This window comes from Cydia pomonella, chromosome 7, assembly GCF_033807575.1.
Source record: "Cydia pomonella isolate Wapato2018A chromosome 7, ilCydPomo1, whole genome shotgun sequence".
Lineage (NCBI taxonomy): Eukaryota > Metazoa > Arthropoda > Insecta > Lepidoptera > Tortricidae > Cydia > Cydia pomonella.
In genome coordinates, this window is record NC_084709.1 from 22,841,585 (window position 1) to 22,862,419 (window position 20,835).

Here is a 20,835-nt window from a genome sequence, read left to right on the forward strand (position 1 = left end):
AGCTCTAAACACATAGAACTAAAAAAAATACTTAAATACATAGAAGACATCCATGACTCCGGAACGAATATCCATGCTCATCACACGAATAAATGTCCTTACCAGGATTTGAACCCGGGACCATCGGCTTCATAGGCAGGGTCACTACCCACTAGGCCACACAGGTTGTCACCTAAGTCAATTTAAATTTGTGCAATAAACTCTTCAAAGCTTTGAAACCTTACTAAAAATCATTACTTGTCTCTTCCTTAATGTGCCGCTGTGTTGGTATATATTGTGCATATATATATATATAATTTATGTATGTATATTTAGATATGTAGGTATCTAATATTAATTTCTTTTATTATTGGTATATTTATTTATTTAAATTGTGAATGTACTGTATATACAGATGTCTGCGTAATGTATAAGTAATTTTCCTAATCCTCTAACTAATTCGTGCACTATTTGTTATAAAAACTTGTTTTTTTAATATCCTGCTACCTTATTTCTATAGTTTTGGTCTTTATGTTTGGGGTTCCATGTTACGCTTTCTCCCCGATATAACTCTAAAAACTTTATTCTTTCGTGATGCGGCCACATACTCGTCATTTTTAATCAAAATAATACACAGCACGAACGTCCTCACTCGACCGCGTTCGAGCACGCACTGAGGGATGGGCCACGTGTAGATGCGGACAGCCATCGCTGGTCCACTGCCTTTGATGTGCGGACGAAAAACCGACACCGCGGCCATCCCACCGCCATCCCGCGCGCCATAAGCCATCCGACACCACTACCCTCTCTACACGCTGGCCCAGCTTAGTGGACCACTATGATGGTCCATCGTGTAGAGGAGCCATTATATACTCGTAACATAAGATACCTACTAACGGGGAAAGTTAAATAAAAGCTTGTAAAAACCTACCTACCGTAAAAAACCTAGATATCGTAAAGTCAATATTTCAACTGTGGACCTGGCTTTTGACGGCAGCTTTTTGCACATTACTTAGATAATAATTTAGGCGATGAGATTTTGTTCCTACCGCGCGACATCTATGCCGAAAACCTAGGGTGCCTTAAGGACGTTTTCGACGACGTGCAAGCTAAACTCTGGCACGCTCACGCCAAGAATACTTCCCACTACAACCGTTGTCGTAAGCCAGCTGTGTGTGTGTGTGTGTGTGTGTGTGTGTGTGTGTGTGTGTGTGTGCGCGCGTGCGTGCGTGCGTGCGTGCGTGGGTGGGTGCGTGGGTGCGTGCGTGCGTGCGTGGGTGGGTGCGTGGGTGCGTGTGTGGGTGCGTGCGTGCGTGCGTGCGTGCGTGCGTGCGTGCGTGCGTGCGGGGAGTGTGTGCGTGCGTGCTTGCGTGCGTGCGTGCGTGAGTGCGTGCGTGCTTGCGTGCGTGCGTGCGTGCGTGAGTGCGTGCATGCGTGCGTGCTCCCGTTAGCTTCGAACGTACTACAATTATTTTGAGTGGGTTACCTACTCAGAGCATAGTCGATCGACGTTTTGAAGATTCTCAACAGGAGCACCGAATGCACCGACTCTAGTGATTAAGCGCGCGACTTGCATAATTTATTTATTTATTTAATCTTTATTGCACATCAAAACAGGTACAAATGGCGGACTTAATGCCTCATGGCATTCTCCACCAGTCAACCATAGGGCCAAACAGAAAAATGTCAAGGTGGGTGCAGTGATAATTCGTGAGTTCGCTTCAAATAATTTTAATAAGTACGAAGTGATGCAGAGATCCAATTCCTTGACCATACGAGGCTATCAAATGTTCAGACCTGTCTTATTTAGGTACCGATACATTTTATTTACTTAGCAGTTAGCACCACGTCACGGAATTCAGGTCAGAAGTAAAGCAAACTCGTTAAGGTGTGCAAACGTTATCCCTACACCCTACATAGCAATCGATGCACTAACCTAGATCTAAAGTTTGCCAATCATGATAGTGTTTAGCCAATTTACCTCTTTCCGAGCGGGCTGTTTGTGGTCTTTGACTAGATACGTTTCTATAGGTTGTATACCTACCTAACCGTCTTGTACTATATTATCTTATTTTATTAATTTTATTAGTAAGTCAAGTATGACTGTTACTGTACAGATCAATAGTTGTTACAGTTTTATTGTGGGTATAGTTTTAATAATTTAACTCTCTTGCAAATAAATTTACAAACAATTATATATATTTTTTATAGTTTGTAGTATTCTATTTAATTTGTATAGCTTGTAGTTGCGCTCTCTCGGAAGGGTTTCCATTCCACGGAAGACCAGCGTCGGGGTCCCTAAAGGTTCCTTGACATGAAGCTGAGTGGAGACCATTTCAGTGACGCTTTATAATGATAATGATATTATGTCAGTGCTATTAGTTAAGTTTAAAATTAGCGTTTTTGAATAAAGCTTCTTCTATTCTATTCTATTCTATACTATACCTATACTGTCAAAATTTCGTTATAAATCGTTAAAAAATTATTTACTTTAACTTTAAAATAAAGAGCGATGCGAGAGTTAATAGCATATACTTAAACTTTAAAATGACTTGAGTGAGTAAGGTTGCCAGAGCTCAACGAGAAAGCTAAAAGAATGAATGAATAAATTATAAGTATAAGTAAATAGCATACAATTATATAAAAAAAACATATAAATAGGTCTCACTTTTTCGCCAGCATTTAAAAACTTTTCGCTATTAGTTCTTCTGTGTTCAATCCTCTAAAGAGTTCCTTTTTATATTTAAAAGGTATCGGTGCAAAGTGCAACCAATGAATATTCTATGCCCATTTCCCACTATCAAACACCGCATATCAAATGAACTAAGAATCCAAGTGAAGCACTTACCCGTCAGACATTTAACTATGGCGACACAAAACAGTCGTAAAAGCTCCCTCACTCTCTCATTATTGTAAGTAGTGACCTCAAAACTACTAAGCTTGGATAGAGATATGATCGCATCACCCTGCACTGGCCAAGGTTTGGTCAACGAAGCCTGCTTGATTTAAAGCTTGTTTACGTTTTATGTAATGAATATATATAATGTTGTTATCCTCCTGACTGGGTGGATGTAGGTATGGACATTTGTTAGTCGTTTTTTTATCTGAATATTTCACCTACCGCAAAACCGTGGAGCTTTACGCATTTAACCCCATCAAAAATGACACGATCCTAATTATCCATGTGTAAAAAAGGATCTAACTAAAGGATGACCTAATGCTATAACGGTCCGGATCCGGGTCGACACACACACACACACACACACACACACACACACACACACACACACACACACACACACACACACACACACAGCTCACACAAGACCGCACAAGTCTGCACAGGACCGGGATCAGTCGTGATGGAGGCCAAGACACACTTTGGATCGCTGCGCTAGAGGAGTAAGCAAGTAAGTAATCAGTGATCACGTGATGTTCCTATGTATAGAAACGAACGTCAGACATAGGTCTGACGTTCGTTTCGTCTCGTTTACGCTCCGTAGCGAACGCAACGCAACTGTCACTGTCGTACTAATATGGTAGAGTGATAGAGAAACACAAAGTGTTTTGTTGTCGTAGCGCAAGCGATGATCACTTTGGCTAGGCACCCTGAAGTTACAAGCGCGTACAACAGGCAAGCCATACATTAGCCAAGTATCTATACTTGTTATTAAAAAAGTGTTTACCGGCTGATGGTCACGGTTTACACTTTACGAGTACAACTAACTTTTAATTCCCAGTAACTTAATGTAAATTACTCAGCTTACGTGCGATGCCTCCTTATCCAACACTTGAGTTACGTGCGATTTACCATTCCGTGTTATCTGATGGCCTGGACCTAACAAAGCGCTTTAAATAACGCCTGCCAGATCGATAGGGCCGGCTACCAGCATTACTTGCGTTTACTTCCTGGTGTGAAAATAGTCTTGGTTGATTTGAAATGGTATTTATAACCAATGGTGGATAAGGAACGGTTTTTTAGTAGTCTAGTTATGTTTTTGTCTCATGTGTTAGTCATGTATGTGTGTGTGTGTTTGTGATGTTAGTATGTTGCCAAGCATGTCAAGTTTCTGGTCGCGGTCTGGACGTAAGCGGCGCGCGGCTCAGCGAGCGACAAATAAAGACCATTACGCTTAACCAAATGTGTGAATGGCCTTGATTTGCTGCTCGCCGCTTGCGTCCAGTCCTTAAGAAAATGAGCCTTTCTAGGGATATAGGCCGAATTCTTCTTGCTTTATTCTGGATGGGACTAAACTATTGAAATTTGTTAGGCGGCGGACTGGATGCAAGTGGCGCGCATTCAAGTTTTTACATTCTGAACCTGTTTTGGACGACAGCGGTCACCACGCCGCTTGCGTCCAGTTCGCGGCCTTAAGGAAATAAGCCGTTCTAGGGATATAGCCCCAATTATTCATGCTTTATTCCGGATGGGACTAAACTTTTAAAATTTGTTAGGCAGCGAACTGAATGCAAGCGGCGCAGATTCAAATCTACATTCTGAACTTGTTTTGTACGACAGCGGCCACCACGCCGCTTGCGTCCAGTTCGCGGCCTTAAGGAAATGAGCCATTCCAGTGGTATAGGCCGAATTCTTAATGGAGTCCCAAAAAGAGGGAATTTTATTTTGTTTTCATAAATTTAATGCTTTGTCGGAGAGATAATAACAAATACAAAAAAAGGGATTAAAATATTTTAAAAAATGCACTATACCTAACCAAATTATGTATGAAACTTAGCATACCCTTGTTAAATTTTGTTACAAAAATGTCAAAATGACAGATGGGACCACTGATTATCAACGGATTTAGATTTTAAAGACGTTTGGTATTAACGCCTTTCTTCCTAACATATTGAGGACTCTAACAGGTTATCTGTAAGATTGCATGTATTTATTAGTATTGAAATATTAGAATCATTAAATTTCATTTGACGACAACATTATACAATTTCCAACACGAAGCGCATAATGTTCGGGTAAAATTACGTATTTAATTTCAACCTAATTCAACACAGCGCTGACGCGGCTGTCCACAGAGTACAATTCATTCACAACTTATGACGTGTTGCGGGAATTTAATGCAGTCGCTGTAACGGTTTATTAAACCACTTCTCTATTTGAATGACCTATTTCAAAAGAACATACTTTTATTATAATTTATAGTATTGCGCGAATTCAATGCAGTTTTTTATAACACCACGTCGGCGGCAAACAAGCATATGGTCTGCCTGATGGGAATTCTATGAACTCCTGTTATTTCAGGGCTTTTACTGTGTGGCAGTGTCGGCAGACCCTTTGAAAACCTCGGCAGGTTATTGTTATTACACAGCCGGAGCGTATGAGGGAGGAAAGTTGTGTGTGTGACAAATTATTTAGCCCCTTAACGGTCAAGATTTAAAAAAGTACACGATACAAGCCTCCTAAAAAATCTGTATAAGAAAAAAATACAAAAATATGACATAGGATAGGCTGGTTTTTTGGCATATTTAATCTAAGGTGTGCTCTATAAATAATTAAATTACTTCTCTAATAATTTCAAGGGAACTCACTTTTATTAGAACTTCCTGAAGTGTTACGCGATTTTTTAGATACAAGAATTTTCTCCGAGAAATTGGGATAAATATTAACTAAAATAATGCAGATCTCGTTAAATTGAAACCCCTTCTTTTTGAAACGTCGTTAAAAACTTAGTATTATTTGCGGGCCGGAGACGCAGAGGCTACGCCGCAAGGCCGCTGGCGCGACGCCAGCCGCTAATCGCCACGCAGTTTATACATTCAATCGTCACTGCTATGCTTTCCAATTTATGAATAACTCGCATGCTCGGCATTAAACTTCAAGAACGAATGAGGAACGTCGAGATCCGACGCCGCACTAAGGTGTGAGACGTGGGTGACGTCATTATCATGATTAAATGGAATAAAGCGGGACATGTTGCCAGGCAGACTCATGGCAAGTGGACCAAAATTCTGACGGATTGGTTCTGACGGCTTTTGGATGAAAAAAGCGCCTGGTGTCTGTTAGCTCGTTGGGTGGACGATATTCGTTAGATCGCGGGGACCTCTGGATGAGACTAATCTAGGGCCGGCCGGGAGAAGGCCAAGAGAAGCCAATACAAATACAAATAATTTATTGAAAAAAGTATTGTACAGTGGTCGCTCTTAAAGACTAAGGATTTAGGATAAGGAAAAGTTTAGAAATGCCTGAACTAGGATTATACGGTAGCGAAACGTGGACGATGCTTCAACGAGACAGAAAACGCCTTGAAGCTTTTGAAATGTGGTGCTGGCGGCGTATGGAGAAAATAAGCTGGACAGAAAAAGTAACCAACGAGGAGGTCTTAAATAGAGTTCGAGAAAAGCGGTGCCTATTGAGAACCATCGAAAGTAGAAGAGGAAACATGTTGGGACACCTGTTACGACACGACGAATTCATCAAGACCATCATAGAAAGAAAAGTAGAAGGAAGGAGAAATAGAGGAAAGCCAAGAAGGGCATACATGGATCAAGTGAAGGAGAAAGTGAACGTCGTGTCGTATCAGGCCGTCAAGGAAGAGGCCAATGAAAAGCATGCCTGGAGATTGCTTCACCGACAAGAGTGCAGCTCTTAAATTTATGATGATGATGATGAACTAGGAGTTCCTGTTTTTCAGGCAGAAAAGGACAATATTAATTGATTTGTAATTATTCACTTAATTATAATTATAAATAGTAAACAATAAATAATCTTATCACCTTAACAAAATAACTTATTTTATTATTAAAGATTAAAGTAGAGTAAGTAATCATTTTACGACTATTAGTAAGTTCTCTGTATCATCGTATGTCATATTTTTAAGGGCGTGTCGTAGAGTATTCTTAAAAGCAGCATAGCTTAGTGATGTCTAGTTTTGCATTTAAATGTTGTACAAAAATGGGCCCAAAAAGACAAAAAATCTAGATGAAAATACGTGCTTTCTCTGTACGATTTGAATACATACAAGGTGCCCGTGAGCATTGCGAGACATTTTAACTATGCATTCCTGGTAATATTTAGAAACTAAAATGTCATATAAAATTTTCTGGATTAGGCCTAGTTTCAGAGATAATTAAATGTTTTTCGAAATCATTCTTTCGCCATAAGTCGGTACAAAACAAATTTTTGACTGCGGTATTGCCACGTTGAGGTCTAGTCTGGACATACCTATTCATTGACATCGAAAAATTAAAAAAAAAATGTATTCGAGAACCCTCAAATAAAAAAAAACTTTTTAGCTAATTTTAGGTTATGTGTTTATCAATAAAAAATACGTTTTATGTACAGGAAGGAGTTGGAGGGAATATTTTTTTGTCGAATTTCACAAAAATTCATATAACATTTTTTGCTTCTGTTGCCATCAGGAATGCACCGTTAAAATCACTCGCAATGCTCACGGGCACCTTGTATAATATCTTTGCGCCTTTTGTTACTATATTCAGCGTTGAAAGGAATTTTAGTGTGCTGCTTTAGTGTTGCTAGCTATGCTCAGCAGCGGGCGACAGCAGGCTAAGATTATGATGATGAAACTAGTCTTCGCCCGCGCTTTCGTTCGCGTAGAGGTACTTAATTAAAAACTCACGACCCGGCCACGAAACGAACGCTCCGAGCGTGCTCGCTGACGCTGATGCTGACCACCATACATTTTAACGAATCAATAACCATTTTCTCCCTCAGAGGTCAAATGTTATAAAATCCTTTTGTTTTTTTTTTTTAAATATCAAATCAATATTTATTGACAATAACAATATACATAATGGATATATACAGATGATTACTATAATTAGCTTATATCTAAAATAGGCCCTTGAGGCATTGTACCAAGGATGCTGGCGGCATTTCCTCGTTGTATCGCAATACTGATAAGTTGTGCGAGGAAGCCGCCAGCTCTTCGGTCACCAGTTACGTCAACCAGACGTTTCGCGATTTCTCCAAAAAACTTGTGCGCGCTGGGACCCCATGGACCGAAAGTTTCAACGCCAAATCGTACAAAATGGTACTCTCTACCGAGGCTCTTATATTTATTACGTTTCAAAATTTCGGCGCTTTCCGCCGCTGCGCCCGCTTTTACATTAGTCCGTTGGAGGTAGGACGGTGCCAGTGTGTCTACGCAGGTAGCATCCCACACTAACATCCGTCCCAAGCTCCAAGGAACCAAGGACACCCCATCAGGCCTCTTGCCATCATCCCTGATAATGCCAGTCGGCTCAAGAAGAGCAGGCACATTGATGGTGGCAAGAGATCGACGGATTATGTCATTAAGCGACGCATGTCTTGAAAATCTTGTCCTTTCTTAGTAGAGCTCTATAACATTTGAAGAATATGTATTATATTTAAAGGTACCAGTGGTATCAATTGATTAAACAGCCTGGCATGATTTAGTGCGGACACTTTTTTTTACTAGGAGAAGCTTCTCAATTCGCTGGAATGTTTGTTTTTATTTGAAAATATCGCATTCGAGAATTGACCTCTCGTTTTAGAATAGTAATAAGATTGGAAAGAGAAGAAATGTAGGTTCTGAAAAGTTAATTTGTTTTGTAGGTCTCGGCGTCATGGTTTATGTACGAAGTCTCAAATAATTTTGGTCCCGAGCCACCCCCAGCCCCAATACTGCAGGAAGCCGATTCGAACTTACAAATGGATGTCAATTTGATGTTATTTTACAGTGTATGTATATGTATATCAATATAGCGTACTCCCATCTTAAAGGCTGGCAACGCACTTACAACCCCTCTGGTGTTGCAGGTGTCCATGGGCGGCGGTAATCGCTTACCATCAGGTGATCCGTCTGCTCGTTTGCCTCCTCTAACATAAAAAAAAAAAATATACAGTGTGTAAATTCAATACGGGCGAATATTTAAACGACGGCTAGCATAGAACTTAAGAAATATACCCATTGAGATAAATTTTGCTTAAAAACACAATGAAAGTATTGACCATACAAAATAATTCAGCCCGCTATGGAAAGCAATACAAGTTACAACATACAAGTTTTTTAAGTAACTGTTAACGACTTTGGCAGTTACTATAAAAAGCTCGTATAATGTCATGTCATGTTATATCTCGTAATGTTTGCAGTACATTGCTCATTAAATTTTCAAAAATTAATTACGTAGTCATAATTAAGTTTAACCTAAACAACCTTCTTAATTAATGATAACACGGATAAATTATATATCTGATTTAATTTACCGCCCGTAGCCATAACTATACAGTCTGTAAATCCAAATTTACATACCGTTAAATGGTCCTACTCCAAATGAAGGATATTACGAATACTTTTCATCTTTTTGACTATTCATTATTACTTAAATATATTCAGATGAAGAAATACACGCTTTTACAAATTGAAACTAGACTGAACCAATCTTAACCTGTGGGGTCTAAATTATATCTACTTATAGATATCACCTATGCCGCTACCATTTGGTAATGTGCCCATAAGACTGGCCGCGTCTCCTCGCTGGATGGCAATAGGGATGATGAGATGACACATGTAATAGTATTTTATGCAACAGTTGTATAAGAAGGGTCAAAAAAGGCGAGTGGCGTGAGTTACAATGTGAGCCGGAGCCGAAGGCGTAAGCGAACATTGTAAAGGAATACGCCACGAGCATTTTTTGACCTACTTATACAACGTTGCATACAATACTTTTCCTACGAGTCAACAAAAATAAATCTTAATTTAGGCAAACAAAGCAAAAGTATATAGCCAAGACGCGCGAGCATACCTTGTTACGCGCCCGGCCCGCCCCGGGCCGCGGCCGGCCGGTCGGCGACACCTTCTCGTAACTCATGAGGCCCTGGTACTTGCTACTTGCTAAATTAAATTTTTGGACACTATTTTCTCGATTTTGGCCACCGTAGCCTACGAAGACTAACGCTAAGAGGTCTTCGTAGTCTATGGGTGTTGCTATATTACAGGTGTCACATGCGTGTTTCTGACTTATGAAGTGATTGTTTTTACTATGCAACCAAATGAATATTTTGTAAGTTGGCAGCAATGCACTTAGTTTAAAACTGTATCCGTTTTGATTTTGTTAGGTTGGTAGCCATTAATCGCAGTAACGTTATAGCGATTAAAAGCACAAGAGCTGTTATGAGGAATAGACAATATAGACTTTTCTTGAAACCTTTTATGTATGTTCTTATATTCGTGTTAATGAATGCATAAATGACAGATAACAGTAGAGGAGTAGGAAATTTTTTATAACAAAACCTAGTATAATAGATAGCAAATGAGCAATTTATCGCAATAATGTGGTTATTAAAATAATATATGGAAATGATAAAAAAATACGACCTAAAAATTTCAAAATTAAAGGTTTTTTTTATTTCCAAAAAGGAATAAACTTACCATTCGATTCCTTACATTTTATAAAAAATATTGTATGTCAAATATATACACAAACGCAATATTTCACCGACAAAATCGCAATTTTAATGTTTTTCATACTTCAAGATGGGCTCTTGGTGACCGTGACGTCACGTTTGCTTATCGTTTTGTTGGGAGCGTTTCGCGAGTGAAGTACGACTGAAGTACGACTTTGACTATCATTTCTGACTTTTGTATTGCTTTACTCGTAATGCAATGGGTCCCATACAGACATTTGATTCTAATAAAAACGTATCTGAACGACTGATGCCATTAATAAAAAAATGTCATCTAGCCTATTCCAATGGGCTGAGCGAGGAACGAGAAGAAGATCTTATCTAATATATTTTTGTCGGTAAATCACAGTTATGAAAGATTTTACTGAATATATGAAGCAACGAATAAGAAACAAAAGATACCCATTGTTTGAGGTATATTTGCTCCTACCTATAGTTTACTTAGAGGAGCAAAGTTACTTCAAATAATAGAAATTAGATTATGATGATTTATTATTCTATTGCTTTGTTGTTGTTTTCACGTTAAATCACTTACAGAATTGGATCATAATTATTCACAAGGGAGCAAAATAGGACCATTTTACGGTATCAATATAAGATTTATAAAATCCGAATGCCGCTCGGTCACTTACATAAATTGGTTTCATTTTGCAACGTAACCGACCACTTGTTTTTTTACCTGTCTGGCGAAGACGAAAAAAGTGTAAAAGTAGATCACCTACATATTTCTGTCACCTTCTAATAATACCCTGCCTGGGGTTTCTTTTTCCTCGCGTTGTCCCGGCATTTTGCCACGGCTCGTGGGAGCCTGGGGTCCGCTTGGCAACTAATCCCGAGAATTGGCTTATGCACTAGTTTTTTTACTGCCATCTGACCTTCCAACTCAGGGGGTAAACTAGGCCTTATTGGGATTAGTCCGGTTTCCTCGCGATGTTTTCATTGACCGAAAAGCGACTGGTAAATATCAAATGTACATAAGTTCGGAAAATCTCATTGGTACGAGCCGGGGTTTGAACCCGCGACCTCCGGATTGCAAGTCGCACGCTCTTACCGCTAGGCCACCAGCAGCGTCACCTGGGCCTTACAAACATATTTGTAGAAAATTATTTTTCATCATATTCAATCTTTAGTGCGTTTTTACATTGTCCGATATCGGATGTCAGATGACTTTGGCATCAAGTCCTTTTATTTTGCATTAACGCTTTCTTTTGAACAACAAACAATAATTAAACGTATAATTGTACAATGTACTATTGTGCAACGAGAGGGGTAAGTGAAACAAGCGAGGGAATTAAAGACGCGAGTTTGCAATTTTCCCCCGGATTTACACACAATGTTTTTCATCTCACTTGTGAAGAAAAAACTAAATTTTAAGCGGAATTATCCATTAAGTACCGTGACATATCAAACATTCGTCCGCCATATTGTCATTTGTTGACAGGTTAGGTCTCTAAGGCATTCAGCCTCGATTGAAAATTATGTAAAAATATTTTAAACGGCTGATAAAAAAAAGCAAAATATTTTTTTAAAAACATAACCAAACATATTAAAACACCGGCCAAGTGCGAGTCGGACTCGCGCACGAAGGGTTCCGTACCATTATTTATAAAACGCCAAAAAAATTATGTTTGTTGTATGGGAGCCCCCTTAAATATTTATTTTATTCTGTTTTTAGTATTTTTTGTTATCGCGGCAACAGAAATACATTATCTGTGAAAATTTCAACTGCTTAGCTATCACGGTTCATGAAATACAGCCTGGTGACAGACGGACGGATGGACGGACAGCGAAGTCTCAGTAATAGGGTCCCTTGATCCTTTGGGTACGGAACCCTAATTATTAAAGGCAGTAATTTTAAAGTAAAACTCATTTCCGCTATTTGGTTTGTATGAATGAATGACATAATTAAAAAAAAGTTATCCCTAGGGAATTATAGCTTTTTTTCACAATCCATTACTCCCACGGGAACAATATAGGCCTTTGTCCTTCAGTACATCTGCATGCAATAAGATCTTTTTCGAGCAAGTGTGATGAAAAAAATATAAACGCACTTGTTACTTTTTGCTTCTTTGTAGTCGCATCAGACACCCTACATCGGATCGGACAATATGGAAACACTCTTACTGCACCTAAGTTCTCTCTGAGGACCTAAAAATAGTAAAACAAACATAATCGTAACGACCGGTCTGGCCTAGTGGGTAGTAACCCTGCCTACGAAGCTGATGGTCCCGGGTTCAAATCCTGGTAAGGGCATGTATTCGTGTGATGAGCATGGATATTTGTTCCTGAGTCATGGGTGTTTTCTATGTATTTAAGTATTTATAAATATTTATATATTATATATATCGTTGTCTAAGTACCCTCAACACAAGCCTTATTGAGCTTACTGTGGGACTTAGTCAATTTGTGTAATAAAGTCCTATAATATTTATTTGTTTATCTATTTTATAATCTAGAAGCTAAACATCTGCACTGAAAGAAGTGTTTGCATAACAGTAAGAAAATAATTATGTTAATAATTACACACAAACCGTGACTTGCGAACTATTTGTTGCCAACAGGTCGGTTTATAACAACAAAATCAGTTTTAGGATATTGATCAAAATTTATTCCTTATTACATAAGTTCAGTTATTTTTTGAATTAGTCATTAAGTTCAATTTTTTTTGGTGTGAATTACTTTTCAACGAAATGTAAAATATATTCACAAAGGCGTACGGAAAACGTGTACTATGCACGCTGCATCCAATTCTTTCATTCAGAGACATTTCTAAGCCTTCACTATACTATAAGTCTAAATACGGGACAGAGACGTTCTATAGGCTACCCATTAACGCAATGTAAGTTGTAAAGTTCACGGCCCGCAGTTTTCACGGTCGATACGCATTTGACAGGTGGGCCAGGAATTTGTCGTACAATAATTTTATTGATAATATCTAAGTAAGTAGTGAGATGGGAGCAAGGGTTGCTGCGGGGTGCGGGGCGCAGCGCGCGTGCGTGCCGAGAGACGAGAGTGGGGTTACCAGGAGAGGTGAGGGTTTTTGGGAGTTTTTGGTAGATGCGTAAATATTGCGAATGTGAATAAAGGCGTCCAGTGTATTTAAAATTAACTTTAAAAAGACTGTGCGGAGCTGTACCGCACCGAAAGGCATTCTGAATGCGAATGTCGTTTTCCACGTCATGGGTGTTGTTGTCGTTGATCGTATTTCAATTTAGCAACCTCTTTAAACACAGTATCTCCGACATGTAGATCGGTTTTATAACGTCGCATGTGTATCCAGTCATATCGTGGTTTATACGTAGGCCCCACTCAAGCTCAAATAATGTATGGAAATACTTTTAGTCACATGACTTTTCGTAGCGTCTGTCATTCCGATACTTTTCTTTTTCGTTCATGCGTTTATCGATGTACGATTGTCACTCAGCTAGCTAAGTCTCCGGGACGGTTTTGACTCAAACAATGAAAGCAGCGTTTTGTACTCCACTGGTAACACCGTGGCGACGGGCGCGGCGGCCGCGGGAGCGGGCAGTCAGTACGGCTGCTCCGTCGAGCCAGCGCCGCCCGCGCGATGCCCGCCCGCGCGCTCCCGTGTTGTGCTTTATGATGTGATGCCCCGTGACCGCCACAAGTGGGCGGGACGCTCTCAGGTGAGACCATCACCCGGTGATGAGCGACGCTCACGAGATCCACGGCCGTAAGTCCTGCCGCTCGTGATCGCGTGTCTTATGCGAACGAAATCGAATCTCAACTGACGTTACGCGATGTTGATAAAGATCTTGGTCCAGAACGGGTACATCATGAGATGCTCCCGTTGCTTTCTGGAAAAACAAATGAACTCAAACTTGAGTCCTTACGTGCACGTAAAATTCGTACTTATAGTGTAAATGCACGCAAATGTTGATTATAGGTATACGATCTCAACTGAAAACCCATTATAAATGCGTTACTTACCACAAAACCTTTGTTATGACATATGGAAGATATTAAACTATACTACGTCTTTACGTACATTCAAACCACTGTCAAAAAATATTCGGTTCAGGAATCATACCGTCGTCGTGGCGTCAACTCGCTACGAGATCATTCTCGTAGAAACTCATTGGAATGAATGAGGTAGAATCTCAACTCTACTTGTAAGTAAAATTCGTTCTTGGTTATAATCCCAATTCAAAATCATAGTTTTGCTTTGTCCAAATACGAAATCAGTCTTTTAGAATCCTCAACAGAAAGCAAATGCAACTCTATGAAGTGATTAGTGTAGAAAACCCATCGTTGGCCCTAGGTTCCTTTACGAGATTACCGTCAGTGTTTGATACCTTTTATAAGTGTTTTCTCTAACTATTAAGAATAATAAATAAATAGCGACCTGCCCCGGCTTCGCCCGGGTTAGCAAATTATTTAATTGTTTACTCAATTGATAGTAAAACTGAATAAAAATCCGTTCAGTAGTTTTTAAGTTTATCTCCAATATATAGACAGACAGACGCGGCGGGGGACTTTGTTTTATAAGGTGTATTTTATATATATTGATAGTGATTTAGACTTGAAACACATTTATCAAGATCCTGCAAGAGGTTTATGGTTTACAGATAACCTTACTCGTCGGTGTCTCAAAATACTCATAATCACCAATCTTTTATTAACTCTAATCATAGCTATCATGGCTCTCTAAGCATCGTGGAGACCAATACAAAATTGTGTTTAAAAGTTTAAATCTTTCGTAAAGCGTAACTGGCTGATTTTTATTTTATTCTCGATACCTATTTATTTAGTTAGATTTTGATAAAATTTGGCTGGTTTGTAGAGCTCCTCATTCTGTGTGTAATAATTACGAAATCGTAAATTGGATGTAAAAAAATGCATGTAATTTTTCGTGTAGTTACGAACATAACATACGTTTTCGTAATTCAGTGGGTTTAAGACAATAGCTCGGGAAAACGTCAGTCATCATGAAAGCATAACCAGTATTTAGTCATATATGAGTCGAAAATGTTCGTTCATATTAGGATATTTTAATTGGGGCAAATTTTAATCAATTGACATTGGCATAAGGATGTCTCTGTTGAAGGGTTATGTTTTCAAAAATGAGCGTTTTTCCGAGACTTGCTTATTATTTTCGTTAAAGGAACTCTATAAGATCCATCAATATAATTTTACCGAAATCTAACGGAAAATTAGCCCAAAACGTGTAGGCAAAAGTTGATGACGTAGTAAATATCAAGTAATATGAAGTTACTACTGCCATAATAAGCGACGGTAAAATGTTCTAGTAAATGTAATGTCCTCTTATTACGAAAAAAATGGACTTGGAAAACCGCTCAGTTGATTGTAAGTTAACACGCATTGGTAGGTAGGTACTTAAAACTGATAAAATTGTAACCATAACCCATTCAGCGCTAATCACAACACGTTGTCGTTTTGCATCTATGAAACATTTCCGCTAGAGTCTGTTCGGAAAGAGAAGAGTCGTGGAATGTATTGGGCCCCATACATTCAACGACTCTTCTCTTTCCGCACAGACTATACATACTAAGAAAGCCATGTATCGGCTACGACGTAGCGCTACGACCGTAGCTCAGTGGTTAATGTGTTAATTTCAAGGCTAGCAACTTGACAGACTTGACTACAGAGTAACAAAGTGATATTTTTTTTTTCGACTGAATGAAACTTGAGGAAAATCTTTGTGATGGGATGAGGAATTGCATTTTGCCTTGGTTTTTACTTTATCACTATTTCAATGTTTCCTTCAATTACATCCATTTTAATACCTAGATGAAATTCGTTTCATGTTCCTAACTATTCATTGATTTAGTTGATAAATTAGGATGATCCAAAAGTATGATACACTTATTGAGTATATTAATTTATGAAAGAAATCCTAATAATTACTAATATAGCATGGAAACTATAGGTCAAGAGTTGAGTTATTGATATTTTCTAGGTATTTAAGTGTTTATATATTACATATATACATACATCGTGGTCGAGTACCCACAACACAAGCCTCATTGAGCTTACTGTGTGGTAGTCAATTTGTGTAAGGTTTCCCCATAATATTTATTTATTTTATCAATTTATTTATTCTGGGTAATCTAATATATATTCATTCTGAGAACTCAATTATCTTGGCTAGAGGTTAAACTAAGTTTCCCTTTAAATTTATTGTTATTCCATTCACTTTTGCAATGTCACCTGTACAGTGGACTGTGGATGTTAGTTTAGTAATGTCGAACGTCAAACCATATTGACATCGCACGCGTGTGTAATAAAAATCGAAAACGTATCGTAACGATTGAGTCGTGATCGTGTTATCACGCAAATGCCACGAGTCGGGTGGAATCTCGGGTTCTCAGACCCACGTGTTCTTTAATTCAAAAGTGGATCAGCATTATGGTTGATGATTTATTTCATGTTATCGAGTTTGAGAATGAATGTGTAATAATGGCGAAAACGGACGAAATAAATGACTTCAAAGTATTGCAATGACGAAATTTTGTTACCTATCTAGTAACGGAATCAAAATTGTTATTTGTACAACAAGAGAGCAAAGTTTGATATTTCTTCGAGTGCTTGTTTTGAGTCCCGTGCAAGCGAAAGATTCTATAATAGATTCAGCAATGAGCATGAGCAAAATGCGATTTTGCTAACTGTTTTTAAGCAGCAAATTACCCTTGTTCTAGCTGCTGACGTGAAAAGTTTATTTTATAACTAAATAGCGGTGGTAGCCGAGTGGATATGACGTCCGACTTTCAATCCGGAGGTCGCGGGTTCAAATCCTGGGTCGTACCAATGAGTTTTTCAGAACTTATGTACGAAATGTCATTAATTGATATTTACCACTAGCTTTTCGGTGAAGGAAAACATCGTGAGGAAACCTGCATACATCTGCGAAGAAATTCAAAGGTGTATGTGAAGTCCCCAATCCGCATTGGGGTAGCGTGGGGACTATAGCCCGAGCCCTCTCGCATGAGAGGAGGCCTAGGCCCACCAGTGGGACGTATATAGGCTGAATTTTTTATTTTATTTTTATAACTAAATACGGCCAGGCAAACTCACAAGTGATTCTCTTATTGTCAGTTCAATTTTGATATTTGTTTCTTTTTTTATATAATATTTTTTATATAATTTAAATAATCTTTAGCAAACAGGAAACAGTTTAATTAATTATTATTATTTTTAATTAAATCATTTATTGCAGACAACATTGATCCATATACATATAACATTTATAAAGAGAATTAAATTAAATTTCATTACTTGTATCATTAGTACTATTCATGTCGTATCTACTACAGGTTCATCCAAAAACAATAATCATATTAAAAAAAATGAATAAAAACCGTTCGAAGAACTACATAAAAGTACTGGCAGATAATTGATCAAGAAATTGAATAACTTCAATTGAGATAATACGAATAAATTTTCCGAGGAAGCTGTAGAGAAGGCTAATTAGTGGCCATTAAAGAATTGAGAAAAGAAAAGTGAACAAGGTGTGTAAATGCGATCGCATTTAGGTCAGGCTCGCCCTTTCCTTTCTGTTCTAGTAAAAAGTAGGGTAATGCTCTAATGGATATTATGGTTAGTGACACATTAACAATTGTATAACATAATGACTCAAGTTTGATAGATAGATTTGCGTTATAAAGTGGAAATTAAAAGACAATAAAAAACCGAAATAATTTAGAAATTCTAAGTTTTTAAAAACGAAATTAAAAGGCCCTTACTTACGAATTAAGTTTATGTGACTGCTACATACAAAAAATTATGTAGAGTTACACTGCTTTATCAACATCATTATCATAAGCTTCAATAAAATTAAGTAATTTTATACTTACAAGCTAATTAAACGTGAAAGTAGCGGTAATGCAAACTTTTTCGCGCAAGTTGTTTACGTTGTTTTTTTTAATTCAGACACAAACTAGAGTCGGGGCTGACTGCCATATCGTTCGATATCAAGTAACACGCGACATTTGTCATTTTTTTTGCAACTGACACTTCATTTCTAATAAAACGTTATCTCGACTGATATTAGAATAGAGGCACAAAGTGAAAAGCGGCGACGCGCGCCGGAGCAGAGAGTCCGCTCAGTACAAAGTGCCATTTTCGCCGCACGCTCACATTTGTGGGCAAGTGACATGACAGACGTTACATTTACAGGCGTTCTCGGGCACGCTCGGGCAGAGCTTAGTCGGGCCGTGCGCGCGTTGCTCACTTGACATCCCCGCCGCTACGTAGGTACCTACTGTCATGCACGTTAAAATGCAGTCTCTAAGGAATGTAAACATGATAAGATGTATGTATAAACGAATCGATGTATGTATGTCTGTAAACTTATATTACCTACTCCTTTTTAAAATTCGAAATTAATACAGAAGCAACCCTAGTGAGTCGGGCAAGTTTAGGTATGTATTTTCAAGAAAGGCGAGAACGGACCTTCTCTTTATTTTTTATTTTGTGATACAGGCTAAATCAAATTTCTTTGTTTCTCAGAGATGTTCTACTCAGAATGCAAGTCAGGTACCAGTTATCGATCAAGTTAAAATTACGATGCACCTACAGATACAGGTTTGTTAATATAGGCGGTTAGTTTATCGTTACTAAATATATTATAGGAAGGTTATAATATAGATGTAAATACAATAAATTATATTACAATTCACTTAAATTCAATATCTCACAAACAAATTAATAACTTTGGTAGTTACTGATTTTTTATTACTTTTTGTACTGCTACGCGGGGTATGACATCACGCTACACACTGATTTGCTTACATTTCTGAGTCTTGTATTATTTTGAGTCGGATTTATACAGAGGAGGTAAAAAACACAACAACATCTATTTATATTTTATAGTTGCAAACTGAGACACCACATGCTCTCAATAAGCCATTGTGGCATACGCAGTAATGGCCTCGCACTCACGGTCTATTGCGTTCAAATAATGACTCATTGTAGACTTGTAGGGGCTCGTGTATCTGTTTGATGTAAGACGACCCGAGCCCTTGAAAAGCCCGCCAACCCGTCGCCTTCCAACCCGTGCCAAGAGGCCTTGTTCTGTTTATCTTCATTTTATCCAAATATAATTTTAATTTGGAAGATTCAATGCATCGCACTCGTTTGAAGTTAGTGGATACCGATAGATTGTTGGTTAAAAGCTTGGTGGATGTACGTACTACATAGGCCACACTAAATGTTTTACACTACTGGCCACTCGTCGTATTCAAACATTTGAATTACGAGCCGTTAATTTAAAAAAAAATACGGGCTTTTGTTGGAATTCGATAAATATTGGCGGCAAATCGTCATTTGTTTTTAATGGCTTGTAAAAGTAAACCACTTGCATTCAACATGGATTTAACACGAAAAGATTTTAGAGCTATGATTTTGTATGATTTTAAAAGTTCGCTTACTTCGTAAGAGTGTAGTGCTCGCCTTCAAAATGCATTTGGGCTTGAAGCACCACATCTGAGCACCGTGAGGCGTTGGTATGGTGATTTTGGCCGTGTTACTCTTAATGATGACTTTCGTGAGGGTCGATCGTCGTCACTGAAGAAAACGTTGCTGCTGTGACACGACTTATTGAAGGAAACCGACGAATCACCGATGACGAGAGACGCGAGTCCGTGAGAGACGACCAAGAAGCCGCATCCTCCTGCATCATGACAATGCGTCCCCCATACCGCAAAAAACACATAAGGATTTTTGAATTCCGAAAATGTGTAAAATGTCACTCATCCGGCTTATAGTCTAGACTTTGCATCCTATGACTTCTATCTATTTCCCAAAATGAAAGATTTAATGAGGGGTTAGATATTTAAGACCCCCGAATAGGCAGTTACTACGTTTAATCACCACGTCGAAAACATGCAGTCAAGTGATTGGGCCTTATGCTTCCAAAAATGGTTCGAGCGCATGGATAAGTGCATAAAATGTAAGGGGGAATATTTTGAGAAGCAGTAAATTTAGTATTATTGTTATAAATGGCTCCATTTAAAAGTTATGCAAACCTTTTAGTGTGACCCTCGTATTGGCCTACTCCTGGTCACAGGTAGGGTTGACAAAAGAAAAAAATGAATATTATGTCAAAAGTCCGGATATCACCCTGACTTCTGACATATCCTGGATGGTAATTACTCGAAAAATCCTCTCGTTCATGATTTCTCGACAATTTGAGTCCCTTATCTAGTCATCGTCACCTGTAGCTACATTATAACCTTCTCTTTTTTTGACCAACTCTAAATTGTTAAGTAGCTTAGGTTAGTTAAGGTTTCTAAATCCCTGACACTCGCCAAGTTCTCCCGCAATCCGGACGAAGGACTAACAATCGTAACTTTTTTAGGGAAACCCTGATTTAGATATGCAAAAGGAATGGGGTATATTTCTCCCGATGAAATACGTTATTCATAGTAAAGGATGATTCACGCTACATACAACGGTCTGGCCCGAACTGG

At 38.5% G+C, this 20,835-nt stretch overlaps 1 protein-coding gene across 1 annotated transcript in view; it reads left to right on the top strand.

Moving 5' to 3' along the window:
* The first annotated feature begins 12,567 nt into the window (after positions 1 to 12,567).
* LOC133520169 (blood vessel epicardial substance-like) overlaps positions 12,568 to 20,835 on the top strand; it is a 102,271-nt gene continuing 94,003 nt past the window's right edge. Inside the window, exon 1 of the mRNA XM_061854542.1 lies at positions 12,568 to 14,031. The gene's annotated coding sequence lies outside the window, so the exon portion shown is untranslated. The remainder of the gene's footprint in view (positions 14,032 to 20,835) is intronic.